The 16193-nt window shown below is 49.4% G+C and overlaps 1 long non-coding RNA gene across 2 annotated transcripts in view; it reads left to right on the top strand.

Annotated features, from left to right (window-relative positions):
* Positions 1 to 14887: 14887 nt before the first annotated feature.
* The window catches only part of LOC125617108, a 125803-nt gene continuing 124497 nt past the window's right edge, over positions 14888 to 16193 (top strand). The window contains exon 1 of one of the 2 annotated variants that reach the window (XR_007347979.1): positions 14888 to 15146. This is a non-coding gene — a long non-coding RNA (uncharacterized LOC125617108). The remainder of the gene's footprint in view (positions 15147 to 16193) is intronic. The other variant, XR_007347980.1, reaches the window with a different exon arrangement.

Below are 16193 nucleotides of genomic sequence, written 5' to 3'. Positions count from 1 at the left end.
TCCCTCCCTCCCTTCCTCCCTTCCTTCCTGTACTAGGGATTTAACCAAGGAGTGCTTTACCACTGACCTATGTTTCTAGGTCTTTTCATCTGTCATTGTGACGCAGGATCTCACAAAATTTCTAAAGCTGACCTTGAATTTGCAATCCTCTGCCTCAGCTCCCCGAGTCACTGAGATTCCGGGCATGTGCCACCGCACGTGGCTCTCCCTGGGGTTTGGAGACACTGCTGCTGACCCACCCCACCGTATTTTCATGTTCCTCACCGGCCACCTACACAACAGCCTTTTTAGGGGTCTTATATTTCTACCTCCCCAATAATCCCAATTGAGGGCCCCCTCCACATGGATGACCCCCAAAACTCCTCTTTGGGCTCAGCTCACCTCAGCGGCACACTGGCCTCTGCCTGCTTAGCAGCCACATGCTGGTCTAAACCAAGCTCTATGCCCAGCACCTCCTGGGTTTCCGGCCAGCAAACTGGCAAACCTAAGGAGCTGGAGGTATCCTCCAATCTTTTCCCCTCCTTATCCTTGTGGCCAGTTAGTTAATGAATGTCCAGCTTTGGCTTCCATTTCTCTTTCCCCATCCCCAGACTTTGTCTCCTTGTCTTCCTTCCTAGTTTCCCAGCTGCAGCATGGAAAGCCTTGGGGGTATGGGGAGCAATGAATCAGCCAGTCCCCCAGCGTCCTACCACTGGGACAGAGATCAGCCAAGAAGGCAGAGGACAGCAGGGCACGGAGGCGCGTACCTGTAACCCAGCTTCTCAGGAGGCTGAGGAGGAAGCTTGCAAGTTTAAGACCAGCCTGGGCGAATTAACAAAATAAAAAGAGCTGGGGATGTATCTCAGTGGTAGAGAGCTTGCCTAGCATGTGTGAGGCCCTGGATTAAAAGAAGAAGAAGAAGAAGAAGAAGAAGAAGGTGTGATGAGAACAGAACACAAAGCACAAAGAGGAAAGAAGTGAGCCTTGGCAAACGCTAGGGGGTTCAGAAGAGTACACACCTCAGACGACAAGAGCCTCAGGGAAGGCTGGCCAATAGTGGGCCTTGAGGGGAGCAAGACGGGGTGCACAGGTGACATGTGCAGAGAGAATGGGAGCCGAGGACTATAGACCTGCAAGTGGGGAGGTCAGGGCTGTGGGACTGTAGAGCAGGGCACTCAGTGGGGGAAAGTGGAGGAGGAGGAGCAAGACTGGGGAGAACAGAGGAGCCTCATATTTAGTAAGGATGCTGCAGGCAGTTTATGCAGAGGAGGGACATGCTCCTGCCTGTGTTTCAGGCAGGTGGCCCGGCAAAGTTTGAGGGGAACAGGAGGCGGCCACAGAGTGAAGGCTGTTGCCTGGCTTGAGATGGAAGCCACGAGGGCCAGGATGCTAAGGAAATGGAACCAAAAGCTAAAAAAGATTCAAACAGCTAGACTGCAAGGCACAGAAATGCAAATTATAGCAACAAGATATCACATGACATCTATTAGACCGGCAAAGACTAGAAAGTTGGATCATGCCAGGTGTGGGGAGGGTGAGCTCTCCAGGGCCCGCTGGTGGAGGCCGCCTCTGGGAAATCCAGCAGGTCTGAGTTAAAGAGGGCTTGGGAGGGAGCTGAGTGGGTGGGCTGGGCAATGTGGAAAAGAAACTTGTGGGCAGTCTCCAATTTTTCTTCTGGGTGCCTGAAGATAGCAAGAACAGGGCCTGAACCAAGGGTCGGGCAGTTTCAGGAGAATGGAGGGGCAAGATGATCAGACAAGGACACACGACTCTCCTTCCAGCTTCTGTATGGCATTTTGCAGACAAGTTTCTTTGTCTTTTTTACCCTTGCAGTGCTGGGGATGGAACCCCTGGCCTCGTGTATGCTAGGCAAGTGCTCTGTCACTGAGCTACATCCTTAGCTCACAAATGGGTTTCTGGAGACTAAAATCAATTAATGTTAAGGTGATGGACAGTGGTCAGCAGATTCACCAAAGCATAGATTCCCATAGACACTTGGTTCCATTTCCAAAATCATTTGGCTTAAGGGTGCTCTTGGTCACATCTTCCAAGGGTGGAGAACTTGGCCTCAGAGAGACAGAGGAGGCTGGGCTGTGTTAGGCTGCTGGCTGCCATCCAGGTGCTGACCACCATCTGGGGAAGTGACATCACCCTGCACCACAGAGGAGCTTCGTGAATCTCTGTCTGAGGAATGCCTGTCTGAGCTATAGACGTGGCCCAAGTAGTTCAGAGTCCGCTGGCAGGGTGAGAGGGACAAATATATGCCTAGCAGATGTTTCTTTCAATTATACTTTTCCCAAAAAATGTAACTCTGGATTAAATTAAAATAATTTCTCTCTCTGTCATATGATGCTGAGAAAACAGCCTGCTCGGATCAAGGTGAGCTAGACGAGTGGGAGGCTCTGAGTGTGCCATGTACCCCAGGGTTCTTCATGTCCTGTCTCCTTACTGGGTGCTCCAGTCTGGTCTAAGAGTCGAGTTTTTGATGGGTTTTGGTCTGGAATCAGTGCAGCCCCCCACTTCCTCAATGCTTGGCATTTGGTGAATCATTTTTTTCACGTGTATAACAAGGTTGGTTGAACCCTGGTATTATCTGGGAGAGTTAAAGACAACAGTAGGAGCTGGAGGGCAGCTCAGTGGGGGAGAGCCTGCCTAATGTTCATAAGGTCCTACTTTCAGTCCCTAACACTAGAAAAAATTAAAAGTTAAGCTTTAGCTGGGCGTGGTGGTACACACCAAGCTCCCAGGAGCTGGAGCCAGCCTGGGCCATATGAGGAGACCTCTATTTCAAAAAAGCAAAACAAAACAAAGTCCAGCAAAAACCAACCGAGGTGCTTGGGCCCCATCTTCTGATATTCTGATTAATTTCCTTGGGACATGGAGGGGAACCTAGATATCAGCTTAAAACAAACAAACAAATCAAACCAAACCAAACCACTCAAGTCCCAAACCAAACACTCCCAGTGATTCTAACATGGCCAGGGCTGAGAACCCAGGGCTTGGTTTTGCCTCAGGCACTGGTCAGGTCAGGGTCTCACAGTGGCAATTTGCACCTTCCTCAGGTCCCTCAGGCGATGCTGGCCTTGTCACACCCATCGGTATGACACTACCTGAATGCGTGATGAAACAAGCCACGCATAAAAATGTCCATAGGTGTTCTTTTTCTTTCTTGTTGATGTTTTTAATCTTATCATCTTCGGTGCTCTCGGTGGTTTGCATTTTTGGAGACGCTACAGCTGGGTGCCCCCTGCCCTCTTTTCTTGCTGTATAAGGGAAGTTAAGTCATCTGGAAACATCATGGGAATCCCTTCCGGACACTTCACTGTTTGTAGTCCAGGGATTTCCTGGTACTTACCAGCCTCGGAACCCTGGGCAGGCCTCTAAACTCTCTGTGCCTCGGTTTCCTCACCATATTATTCATCACCTAACAGTTTGCACCTGGCTCAGATCAAACTCCTGTCTTCATGTGAGGTACCCAGGATGATGGCATATGCTAAATTCCCAACCAATGATCTCTTGCAGTGTTAGCGTTACTCTTTGAGTCCTGTGCTGCATGACGTTCTGGTCAACAGTAGAACACATATTCAATGGTGGTCCCCTGGGATTATAACAGCTGAACAATTCCTATTGACTAATGACACTGCAGCTGTCCTAGCGTCAGAGGACGTCACTTACCTGTTCGTGGTGATGCAGGGTTAAACGGACCGACTGCTCTGGCAGTCACATAAAGAGAGAGCACATACAATTATGGACAGTACATCATATTGGATTATGATAATGACTATGTTTCTGGCTTATGTATGTACTATACTACATTTTAATCATTATTTTAAAGCTTTCTCTTATAAAAAGACAAAAACAAAAAACAACTTTACTGTTAGGCAGCCCCCACATCTCCTGTATGTCACTCTCTTGGTTACATCAGGAGGCCAGGAGGAGTGATTGACCTGTACCACTTAGGTTTGCATAAGAACAACTCTTGATGTTCTCAGGATGACATGGACAAACATGATAAAATTGTCCACTCATGCATTTCTCAGAATGTGTCCCCGAGGTGAAGTGATGCAAGACTGTATTTATAGAGAACTGTGGGTGTGGGTGGATATTAAGCACACACTGGCCAATTGCGTGACCATCATTTTTCCTGCTCCTCTTGGTTTGTTTCTGTAAGAATGTGAAAAATACTGTTTACATATCAAAATTATATTCTTTGGGAGGACTGGAAATGCAATTTACAAAATATTTCACTGCTAATAGCCGGTATTGGAAAAAACGGATGGTGCTGTCAACGATGAGAGCAGCTGGGTGCGGTGGCACATACCTGTAATCCTAGCCGCTCGGGAGGCTGAGATACAAGAATCATGAGTTCAAAGCCATCCTCAGCAACGGTGAGGAGCTAAGCAACTCAGGGAGATCCTGTCTCCAAATAAAATACAAAATAGGGCTGGGGATGTGGTTCATTGGTCGAGTGCCCCTGAGTTCAATCCCCGGTACCAAAAAAAAAAAAAAAAAAAAAGATGAGAGCATCTAGCACAAGTCCAACCATGGCTTCTTTCACTTTTTCTGCTTTATTTTTCCACACGGTCATCTGCAGGTTTTTCCAATCCCCAACCTGCAAATGTTCTGATTAGGTCTCAGAACGCCCCCTAGTGGCCCAGTGGAAGTACGGCTTTCCACAGTAACAGGGACTTCTCCATCTCTCCTATAAACCTTTCCAAAGATAAATGGCCACATGCTTTTGCCCACTCCTGCTGTAAGCAGCACAGAAAACACTTGAGAGACAGTTAAACTGACCCGCCGTTCTTTTCCCCCATACTCCTGGGACTTTGGTATAAATGTTAATCACACCTGCTGGCCTTTGTTTTTGCACTTGGACCCAGAGTTGGGCAGTTTTGTGCAGTTGATCACTGTGCCCAGCAGAGGCCTGCCCCATGTGCCCCTGAGGTTGAGAAGGTTGCAAGGCGGGGTAAGTCCCAGGACAGAATTCCACTCACATGAGAGTCACCTGTGGTCCTCCCAGGCCAAGGTGGTACATACCTCCTCCTACCCATGAGATGTGACTTTTCAAGAGATGAGAGGGGACTTCTGGTTTAGACTTGGAGGCTGAATGGAAGGATCTGTATTCAATTCCTGGACTGATTTTATTTATTTTTTGCTCTGAAGTCTGTGTGTAAGCCACTGGTTTGTGGTGTGTGATATTGTTTTGACATCTGTGAAACCAGCAGACGCCTGGAATCTTAAAAACTAGATCTATGAAATTGGCATATCCTGATACATGGCAAGCCAAGAGCCCCAGGGCATTTGTGATAAGTATTATTAAATCCAGTGAATTCACCCACAAACATGTCCCATATGTAATTTGAAATGTTAGAACTCATTCATACAAAATTTCATTTTCTAATTTCTATACTCTCTAAAACAGAGTTCTAAACCAGGGAAAAATAAAAATATCTCCTGAACAGCCAAAATAAGCTTCCAGTGCCTTAAATAAAAGCTCATGCTTTTACTCCAAACCCCCCTCCCCTCAGAATCTGCTCACCTTTTGATAGACATAAGCCATCAGGTTTGGTTTTAGGGTATCCAGACTACAGATTAAAGACAGAAATGACAAGTTGTGGTGGTCCTACTGGAGGAAGACTTATTAGCTACCAAGAAAGTTGATAGAAAAATGGCTAAATCAGACACAAACTCCTAAAGAGGAACAGCCTGGGCCACTGAGTGGAGGCAACTAGCAGTTCCTGAAATCAATGTGTTGTTAGGGTTAAGAATGCCGGTTAGGGCTGGGCCTGTGGCTCAGTGGTAGAGCACTTGCCTAGCATGTGTGAGGCACTGGGTTCAATTCTCAGCACCACATATAAATAAAATAAAGGTTCATCAACAACTTTAAAAAATTTAAAAAAAAAAGCATGCTGGCTTAGTTTGCATTTCCCTAAAAGCAGAGTTTAGGACAAGGACTTAGACACAGATCAGTGGGGTGGTGATTCTAGGAAGCAGTTCCATGAGACAGGGAAGGAGGAACTTCAGAAGATGCTCTGTGGAGGCTGTGGCAGTGGCTTCCTGAGAAATATCCAGAATGTCTTGCCTTCCTAAAGGACAAGAGGTAGAGCATTCACCCACCAGCTCCCCTCTCCAGCTATCATTTTGGGCTCATTGCATAAGCTGGGTTTCTGCAGAACCTGCTACCGCAGCAGATGCTGGGCAAAGGGTGGGCGGTCAGTACAGGCTACAAGTGCCCTGCTTGAAGCAACCACAGCTGAGGGTGATCCCCACTCCAAAGAGGGAGCATTGGGGGTTTCGTCAGATAAGAGGCCAGCGCTCAGTTATCCAGGGATGAGCCCATCTAAACTGCTTGTCTCGAGGGCTTGTGGTTAGCAAAGTGTCCCTGGCAGCTGTGAGGCTGCCACGAGGCAGCCATGCGCATGACTCTGAGTGCTGGGCATGCTGCGGCTGCAATAGCTCATGGGAGCTTTTAAAGAGGTGGCACCTGAACACCCCGCGACTCCCAGCTTCAGCTCGCAGGACGTGGAAGTGCAGCTTCTACTGCCCACCCTGCCAGGGTCGACTGTGACCTCTTCATCTGCACCTCCCTCCACTTTGAGATGAGGCTCCAGAGGCAAGGTGATGTATTCAAAGGAGGTGATCCCAGGGAGACTGGTAAAAGGGTGAGGACGGGGGCAGTGGTGCACAGGACGTGACTAGGGGACCCCCAGCCACAGGAAAAGCTCTGAGTGCAAATGATTTCTCAGAGTCTGTTTCAACTCAGTTAAGGGAGCTGGCTCCTGATAGTCATCACTGGCTGAAGAATGCCCCCGTCACCCACCACATTAGCCGAGAGACAGGTCCCCAAAGAGAGTCCTGAGTGCCTAGTTTAGACATAAAAGCTCCCAGAGGCTTCACCGTGTGTGCCCTCGACTCCCTTGGAGAGGACTCATTTTTGGATGTTCCCGTCCCAAGTGCACTGCAACCTAGATGAACCAGGTCTCCACCTGACCCTTGACCTTAAGGAAGTCACTTTTGGGGGCCTCTGTTTCCAGGTGTAAGTGTGGGGTTTGGCCTCTGTAAGGTCCAGAAGCTTGTCACCATGGGCTACTGAGTGCTATGGCTAGCAGTCATTTTGTCATCCTTTTCTTTTTTTTTAATCTAGAGATATATGATTGAAATTCTTTTATAAGGCTGTTGGTGAGACGGCCAAATTGTCTTGTTAAGATGGTACAGTCACGTGACTTTATGTCAATTCAATGCCAAGAGCTCAGGAGAGGGTGAGAGAGAGGGAGAGAGAGGAAGAGAGCAAGTGTGTAAGGGGTTTGTGGTTTTAGGTGGAAGTTTTTAGGGCGTGAGATAGTTGAAGCAAAGAAGCTTAAAGACAAAGGGGAGAAATAAAAAGTAACTGCCACTTGAAGCAGAGACAAAAGAAGTGTAAACAGCTGAGCTGCCGCATTCTTTGGCTTTTGCCCACCCACATTGCCAGGAACACAAAGGCCAGCTTTTCCACAGAGTGGGGAACTCTAATATGGCCTGGGCCATCGGGCCACGTATGGTGCAGAACCCACCCTGACCAGAGCATCAGGGTGCTTTCTGGAGCCCGACTCTGAAGGGGTGGTGTTTCCCACCACCTCCAATACTGCTCTCTCCTGCCTGTGTCTGGCATCCATAAAGTATATTGGCAGGACATGGGGGCCTTGCCACGCACGGTGTTCCTGGCTGACCCCTCTGTGCCTGGGGCCAGGGTTGGGGCAGGCTGAAGGCTGGATGTGAGCAGTCATCCCAGGAGATGGATGGACAGCGGGTGTGCTCTGGGGGAGGCCAGCAGCCTGCTGCAGTTTTATTGCTGTTATTTATGGCTGAGCTGGGGCATCAGTCAGCAGGAGGACAGCTCACTGTAAGCTGACCCGGCTGCCGCACAGCCTGTGGCCTCCTGCCTGCCCATCCCAACGCTTCAGGGCTGTCAGCCTCAGAGATAATAACCAGACCTGGGAAGTGTGGACAGAGAGATTCCAGAACGCATTCTAACCCCGAGGCCTCTTTATCCAGAGAGAGGCGTGTGTGACTGTGGGACACATGCTTGTGCCCGTGAGTATTTATAAAGCAGACATTTGTGAAGTAGACACGGCACAGGTAACTTGATTCTTATTTTGGTGAAGTAATAGGTCCTCCAGACACTGTTCTTTGAAATGGACTCGAGTCAGGATTTTTGTTCGTCTTTTTGGTGTGTTTGTTTTTGCTCTGGGTGTGCACGTGTGCATGTGTGTGTCTCAGCAATGGAAGTACCAGGGGATCCTATGTCAAATGTCTGAGCTTATGTTTCCTGTGCTTGCCTAATGCTTGTGGGTCCAGGGGTCCAGAAATGTTCTGGGTGCTAAGAGTTAATGGGATGGCTAGGTGATTCACTCCCCCCTACCCTCCTACTGCAGGACCCTCCCCGGTGGTTGGTAGCCACCCCACTGACACTGACCAGACTAGGTGAGAGCCAGGGATATGGAGTCAGAAGTCCAGAGTGGGGTCCCAGTGTAACCAATTCCCTTACCAATGACAAGGGTCTGGTTATCCTGTGTGATCTGCCTCAGTGGAGGGCATGGAGATCAAGTGAAATGATAGAGGAGAAAGTGCTCTGGAAACAGCAAAGTGTTCCTGGTGGGTCCTGTGAAGCCCCTGCCTGGGGGCCCTTGGGCCAGCAGTGTAGGTCCAGGAGGGAGGCCAGGGTGCATCTGGAGTGCTTGGGTGGATGAGTCCCGTGGTGGGGGGAGGAAAGGGAGCTGGCAGAGTCCTAGGAGGTTGGGGAGCAGGGAAGTGATGTTATTCAGATGAAAGATGCCTGCTCTTAAGGAAGCTCGGGAGTCCCAGTTTGAGAAGTGACTAAGTAACTTGGCGGTCTCATGAAGTCAGCTGGGCCAAAGGGTCAGCTTGCCATTGGGCCCTGTTATGGTTTGAATATGAAGTGTTCCCTGAAGACCGGTATGTTGAAGGCTTGGTTCCCAAGGCAGCAGGGTTCAGAGGAGGGGACTCAGGGAGCTGACTGGATCATGATCATCAGTGGATTAATTCACTGAAGGATTCACAGCTGAGAGCAGTATTGGGAGGTGGTGGGAACAGTAGGAGATGGGACCTAGCTGGAGGTTCTAGGTCCATAGGGATGTGCTCTGGAAGCGCTTTTCTGTTCTTTTGTGGTGCTGGGGATTGGACTCAGGGTCTTGGGCATGCCAGGCAAGCACTCTGCCAACTGACCTCTAGCCCCAGTCTTGGAAGGGCATTTCCTGTCCCAGCCCCCTTCCCTATCCCCTCTCTGTTTCCTGTCTGCCATGAGTAAGACGGTTTGCTCCATCATGTCCTTCTGCCATGACGTCTCTGCAACGGAGCCAGCCATGGACTGGAACCGTGAACCCAAGAAATGCTTCCTCCTTTAACTCAATTTTCTCAAATGTTTGTCACAGTGACCAAAAAAGTCCCTTTACCTCCCTTCTTCTGTTTGCTCCACAGATAAACCTCCAGAAGCCCCACTGGGACCAGGCTTCACAGGACCCATTCATCAAACCTTAAAGGTTTACGTGGATCCTATTCACCAATACTTCATTCATTTAAAATATGTCGTCTGGCATGGCCAGGGCTCTAGCTCATGTTTCTGTACCTGGGAGTTCACTTTGACACACCAGATTCTCTCTTTTCCTGGGGTACTTGAGTGCCAGGCCCAGGGCACTGCAGATGGCATGATGGTCCCTGCCCCTGCGTGCTCACAGTCCAGTAGGAGAGGCAGAGTTGTCAGCCAGCATTAACCCTCCAGAGAAACTGCTGTGACAGCGCACTATACAGGACATGGGACTCCAGAGGAGCATAGCTGCCAGTCATTGCATTACAATTGCCCTGAAGTGCAGAAGCTTAAAACAACAGGGCTCACAGAGGCTCTCTTGGGGTTCCTGTGGGTCACGATGCAGAGAGGGTATTGTGGGGACAGCCTACCTCTGTGCTGTCCGGTGTAGCCTCTCCCTGTGCACTGGGTCTCCTCACAGCAAGGAGGCTGGGTCCCAGGGCAGGCTAAGGAGAGAGAAGTGCTGATCCTTTTGTGACCAAGCCTTGGAAGTCACAAGTATCACTTCCCCTGTGCTCCATGGGCCAGGGAATCACAAGTCCCATCTAGATGCCGGGAGACACTGACTCTATCTCTGGGCCAGGGTGAGTGTGGTAAAGCAGGAACATCATGCAGGATGGGAAAGCATATTGGAAAATACAACCTGGCACGTCTGTCTAGGGAGGAGGGGAAGGAATCAGGGAAGCTTCTGGAGGAGGCGATGCTTGACCTAAGTCCTCAAGACTGGAGAAAAGAAGATGTGGGGGGTGGGGAAGGAGAGATAATCCATGGTGGGTGGTGGGGGCAGCACCACACAGGCCAGAGGGTTGAAATCACTAGGGAAGTCAGAGCCACAGGCAGCCGCCTAATGCTGGAGAGCACGTATACAGCAGGGGTGGCCGGAACAGGCTGCAGGGGGAGGAGCTTAACCTGAAGATGTTCATCAGCCCCCTCCCGGGGTTGCTGATCACCCCGGAGTTGCCAACCCATTCAGAGAATTGGAGGAAAGACACCCACAGATTTTGTATTCCATTGCCAAGACTTGGGTCAAGTCCCCACCAAGGTGATCTCAAAGATCACAGGGAGGCGTGGAGAATCTCCCCCGGCACTGCATCAGGAAAGGAAGTTTGAAGCTCAGGTGGGGACAGTGACCATGGCCAAGGCCTGGTGAGGAAAGGCCCATTTGGGAGCTCTCTCTCCACCCAAGCTCCAGGCATCCTGGCTGTGTGGCGTGGCGTGGAGAGACGGTGCTTGATGCTGCCCTGGATAAACTGTGCTAGGGACACAAAGCTCCTGGGCAGGCTTCCAGGAAGTGCCATGGGAGGCAGGATGTGTGGCTCAGTCCCCATCAGGATGGCAGGTGGACATCTGAGGTCAGTGTTTCAGTGCTTAGATTCATGGACTAGCAAAGCAAGGATACAAAGCATGAGTTTATTTTGCCTATTAAGACAATCGACTACAAGGACACTTGTTATCTATCTCATGAAGGAAAGGATGTTTCGAGACTCTGAGAAGAAGGAAGGACATCATCTCAGAATAAAGCACCTTCTTTCCTAAGATCAAGCCCTGGAGATTGTGCACAGACACATTCCTGAGTCAGGCCTGCCATCCAGGTGGTGTCTGCTCAGGGTTCTCTTGCAGATCCACAGGCACACAGACCCAGGGGTTTGTGTGGCCCTGCGGGGACTTACCCTCAGCTCAGTGGTCTCCCNCCCCCAAAAAAGCATACACACACACAAAATCAAAAATAAATAAATAAAACCAAAATGCAATTTTGATTTTTGAAACTTGGGCTTTATAGCTAGCACCTAAGTCAATTCTTCTTTTTGAAATGTTATGAATAGGTACCAAGGCCCAGAGAGCATTGTTTACTTGTTTGAAGTCGCACAGCTTTGCTCCTAGAAGTGGGATGATGCTGCAGGTCTGACAGCTTCTCTGGGCCAGTCTTATTTGCACTGCACCATTTTCTCTCCTAGTCCTGAGGTCTGGCATGTCACTAAGCCACCAGATACCACTTTGCCCTGCTCCCCCAGGAGGCTCAGCTCCAGGACAGTGTGACTCAGGAATGAGCCAGCCTTTGCCCTGGCTGGGAAACCTGAGGCAGAGAGGCACCCTCATGCCTGCCATATCAGTCCATCCTAAACTCAGTTGTCAGCTGCAAACTGGATGTCCCTTCCTGGGAGGGTCCTCCCATGTTCTGTGATCAAATCTAACTTCTCCTGTCCTCTCACCTCGGCTGCCTCCTGGTGTTCCAGGGCTAGGCATTGACCACTGTCCTTCTGTCCACTCCCTCTCTTCTGGCTGCTTTCTGTCTTGGGACACATTCCCCACCTGCTCTCTGGACCAAATAGGTTTGGCTGATAGCAGGTGGCGGACCAGAGGATGTGCAGAGGGGAGGAGCCAGGGCATTGCTCCTCCTCCTCTCTCTCTCTAGTTCCAGTGCCCATTGTACAGGCCTGCCCTGGGTTAGCTCAGCCGGCAGCTCCTGGCTTCCAGTCACAGGCCACCCTTCTCTGTCCCTCTAGCTCTAGATGATGTCTGGGGCTTCCTCCATTGCCGATCTCTGGTGCCCCAATGCCCGATTTGGCTTCTTGGGTTTTATAGCACCAAGTCAATTCTTCTTTTTGAAATATTAGTGTGGCTCATACACTGCTGGTGGGACTGCAAATTGGTGCAACCACTCTGGAAAGCAGTGTGGAGATTCCTCAGAAAACTTAGAATAGAACAACCATTTGACCCAGTTATCCCACTCCCTGGCATATACCCAAAGGACTTAAAATCAGCATATTACAGTGACATAGCCACATAGATTTTCATAGAAGCTCAATTCACAATAGCTAAACTATCAAACCTACCTAGGTGCCCTTCAACAGATGAATGGATAAAGAAAATGTGGTATATATACACAATGGAATATTACTCAGTCATAAAGAAGAATGAAATTATGGCATTTGCTAGTAAATGGATAGAACTGGAGGCTATTATGCTAAGTGAAATAAGCCAATCCCCCCAAACCAAAGGCCGAATGTTCTTTTTGATACGTGGATGCTGACTCACAATAGGTGAGGGGGCCAGTAGTGGAGGTTCACCAGATTGGACATGGGAGAATGAGGTGGAGAGAGGAGGAATGGGAGTGGAAATGACAGTAGAATGAATCAGACATAACTTTCCTATGTTCATATATGAATACGCAACCACTGGAACTCCACACCATGTACAACCACAAGAACGGGAAGTTATGCTCCGTGTATGTGTGATATATCAAAATACACTCTACTGTCATGTATAACTAAAAAGAACAACAACAACAACAAAGAAATACTAGTGTGGCCCCTGCTACCTGCTAGACCTCTGGTTGATGTGTCCCTTCTTGGAGGGCAGTGTAAAGAGTGGCCAGCGTTACTTCCCTCTGCCCAGTGAGTCAGGAGACTGAGCCTCTGGAACCCTTCCAGTCTCTTCTCCCTGCCTCGGCCTTGGACAAGTTCTCATCTCCGCTCCCTCCAGGGCTCACGGCCAGCCCAGTGGCCACCCTCCTCACCACTGTTCTGGGGGCCATTCTAAAATGTCAATCAGATCATGCTTTGGATCAGCACCACCCCCCCCAGCTTTACAGATCAAGCCTGCACTTTGGAGTCAGCCTTGCCAATTTGGTCCCAAGCTGCACCCCATCACCAGACTAGTCATTTTCCAAACACACCACGCAGTGTCCTCTACCTCTCGATCTACCTCGCTCCCTCTCCAGGGCTGCTTTCTCTTTTTCACTAGAGAAAATCTGTCGATTCTTTAAGTCCTACAGCAAATGCTGCCTCCTCTGGGGTAAAACATGCCACTCCCCATTCTGCCTTCCGTGGCCCCTCTTTCCTGCGTCTTTAGCAGTCCTTGCAGGCGAGGGGGATTTCCCTGTCTGAGGCCTCCTTGTCTCAGGTACTGGGTGTCCCATGGCAGAGCACCATGGCCAGCCCAACCCAGGAATTCGGTAAATGTTTGTGGACTGGAATGAAAAATGCTCTTTTGGAATCTGCTGTCTGCCCCTGCCCCACACTCTGGGAGATGGGGCCTGGTTCTGAGTCCCATTCCTGTTTGAACAATCAACTGGAGAGTTACAGGCCTCCCCCTTTTTAACACTGGGGCTGTGCATTTCAGTGACATACTCAGTGACCCTGGTTAATGTTTAATTTCAGCGTCTTTGTTTTCTGCAAAGCTGATAACAGGGTAGTCTACCTGGGAATGCAAGAGCAAGACCCACAAGAAGAAAACAAACACCCACAGTGTTTTTACTTAACAATTAAAAATTAATCATTTTCCAGAGCTTTTCTGGGATGGATGGAAATGAATTTGGAATGCTAACTGTAGTTCTACCAAAGGAAATAATCAGATAAAGTGATTATTATTAGTGATGCTTTCATCCAGCCCTCTATAGCCAGAACTTGGCACATCAGCTATAGGTTCGGCTCTAGAAAGGTTTGGTTTTTCTGAAACTTCCATCAGGGTCACTTTCCTACATCACAACAGAGATAGCTTCCTTTGGGATCCTGGATAAAGCCAGCACTTATCAACTGTAAATTCAAGGCCTCTTTTTTTTTGGCCTCTCCCTTCTTTTTCAGCCTTGACTGTCTGGGTTGAAGTCCTCTTTTCCAGCCAGACACATCCTGTTTATAGATCTCAGGCATACCACAAGGTAGGGCTCACTCCTGCCTCTGGGAAGGCAGGGTAGACTAGTGGTTAGGAGTTTGAGGTCCAAATATGGACACCCTGGGATTCATGTCCAAGTTCCATCATCCCCTGGCTGTGACAGCCACCCATCACCTCCAGGAAGCCTGCTCTGATTTCCCCGACCTCTAGCATGCATTTCTCCCAGGGGTCTACCTGCTCAAATGCCATCTCCTTGCCCCTTGTGGACATTTCCATCTCCACAGTCTTGTTGTATCTATTTCATTCCCCATTTATTCATGTGTTTGTCTAGACTGTCCACTTGGACTACAAACTCTGTGGCCAAAACAGGTCTATCATGGGTCTCTAGTCCCTGAGACTGCCTTCACAAATAAGGGCCATCAAAAGCACTCACCATTGGCTGACCAAATGAAGGCAGCATAGCCCAGAGGCCAAGGGCATGTGAAGAACTTCATGGGTCATTGAACTTCAGCCAAATAACTGATTACAACAGATGGAAATCCACCGTAAGCCATGGCCAGAGCTAGCCACTTTTGGGACAGGGGTTTATTTTATTTCTACTTATAAGGTAGGCCTCAGATTTCCTTTTCTCTGAGAAGTCAGAAGAATAATCATGAACAAGAAATGGTTGTGAGTTAACACTTAGGTCAGTGGCTAACACTCTTTTTCTCCTTTCAAACCCGCCTCTCCTGAGCCACCCTGCAGGGCGGTCTGGCACCAGATTCTCTCTAGTGGTTTTCCTGTGTCTCTACTTGCTGCCTCTGCCCCTCCCAAGCAGCCAGGACAGAGCCTGGGCTGCATGTGGCCTTCAGAGCTTGCTTCCTGACTGGTGGGGGAAGACCAGGAGCACAGGTGCTACCTTCTGGAGTGATGTTTGCCAGTATAAGAGATCCCAGGTGCACAAACTGATAGGTCACCCTGGAACCCAGGACCTTAGGTAAGTTTCTTTCCTTCTGTGGACCTCAGTTTTCCCCATCAGTTATTCAAGAAAATTGGATCATATAACCTGGAAAGTTCTATCCAGCTCTCTGACTCAGAGATTTGGGGGAGGCTGTGAAGAGATCTAGCCTGAACACAACTTGACTAAATAGCATTTAGAGTAGTGTTTCTAAGCTATAATAACATATGAATCACTTGTACCTAGATACCATGTATCAGTGAGTCTGAAGAGGAATCTCAACCTGCATTTTTTAAACAAGCTCCAGGTGATGCCAAATCTTTGCCCAATCTGGTGTATTTGAGGAGTGAAAGTTTAAGGTGTGGTCCTAGGACTGCAGCATCAGCATCACCCAACTGGAACAGACTTGGATCAGAAACTCTGGGGTGCTGCCTGGCAGCATGTGTTTTAAGTTGCCCCGAAGGTGGCTCTGGTGCAGCTCAAGTCAGAGAACTACTAATTTATGAGAGCCGCTTCCGAACTTGGGGGCAGACTGGAAACTTTTAGAGTTTCTGAAATATTGGTAGCTGAGTCTGGTACCCAGGTGTTCTAATTTAACTGGGATGGGGTGCTTTCTGGGCATTGGGATTTTTACAAGATCCCAAAGTTACCAGGCTGGTGGCGCACACCTGTAGCCTGTAATCGCTGCGATCTGGGAGTCTGGGCAGTAGGTTTACAAGCTAAGAGCTGCTTGGCGATTTAGTGAGACTCTCAAAAAAAAAAAAAAAAAGATGATAAAATAAAAAGGGCTGGGGATGTAGTTCAGCGGTAAAGAGCTCCTGGGTTCGACTCCAGTATTTCAAAAGGAAAAAAAAAACTTAGGGGATTCTAATATGAGGTCAATGAGCTTTGAGAATACTGAAGATGAGGGGTGTAGGCTCTTAGACCAGTGGGCCGGCGATTCCCCCGAAAGCGCTCTCCGGGCAATGGCCACTAGGGCGCGCTGTCGTGCCGTCTGGGAGGCCGGCGGGTGGCCGGCGACTGGCGGAACTCCAGCCTGGGAGGCGGCGCGCTGCGCCCAGGGCCGGCGCCTCCGGGAGCGGCTCC

This window comes from Marmota marmota, unplaced genomic scaffold (genome assembly GCF_001458135.2).
Source record: "Marmota marmota marmota unplaced genomic scaffold, marMar, whole genome shotgun sequence".
NCBI lineage: Eukaryota > Metazoa > Chordata > Mammalia > Rodentia > Sciuridae > Marmota > Marmota marmota.
Note: the sequence above shows the minus strand (reverse complement) of the source record. Positions and strands in the feature narration are given on the sequence as shown.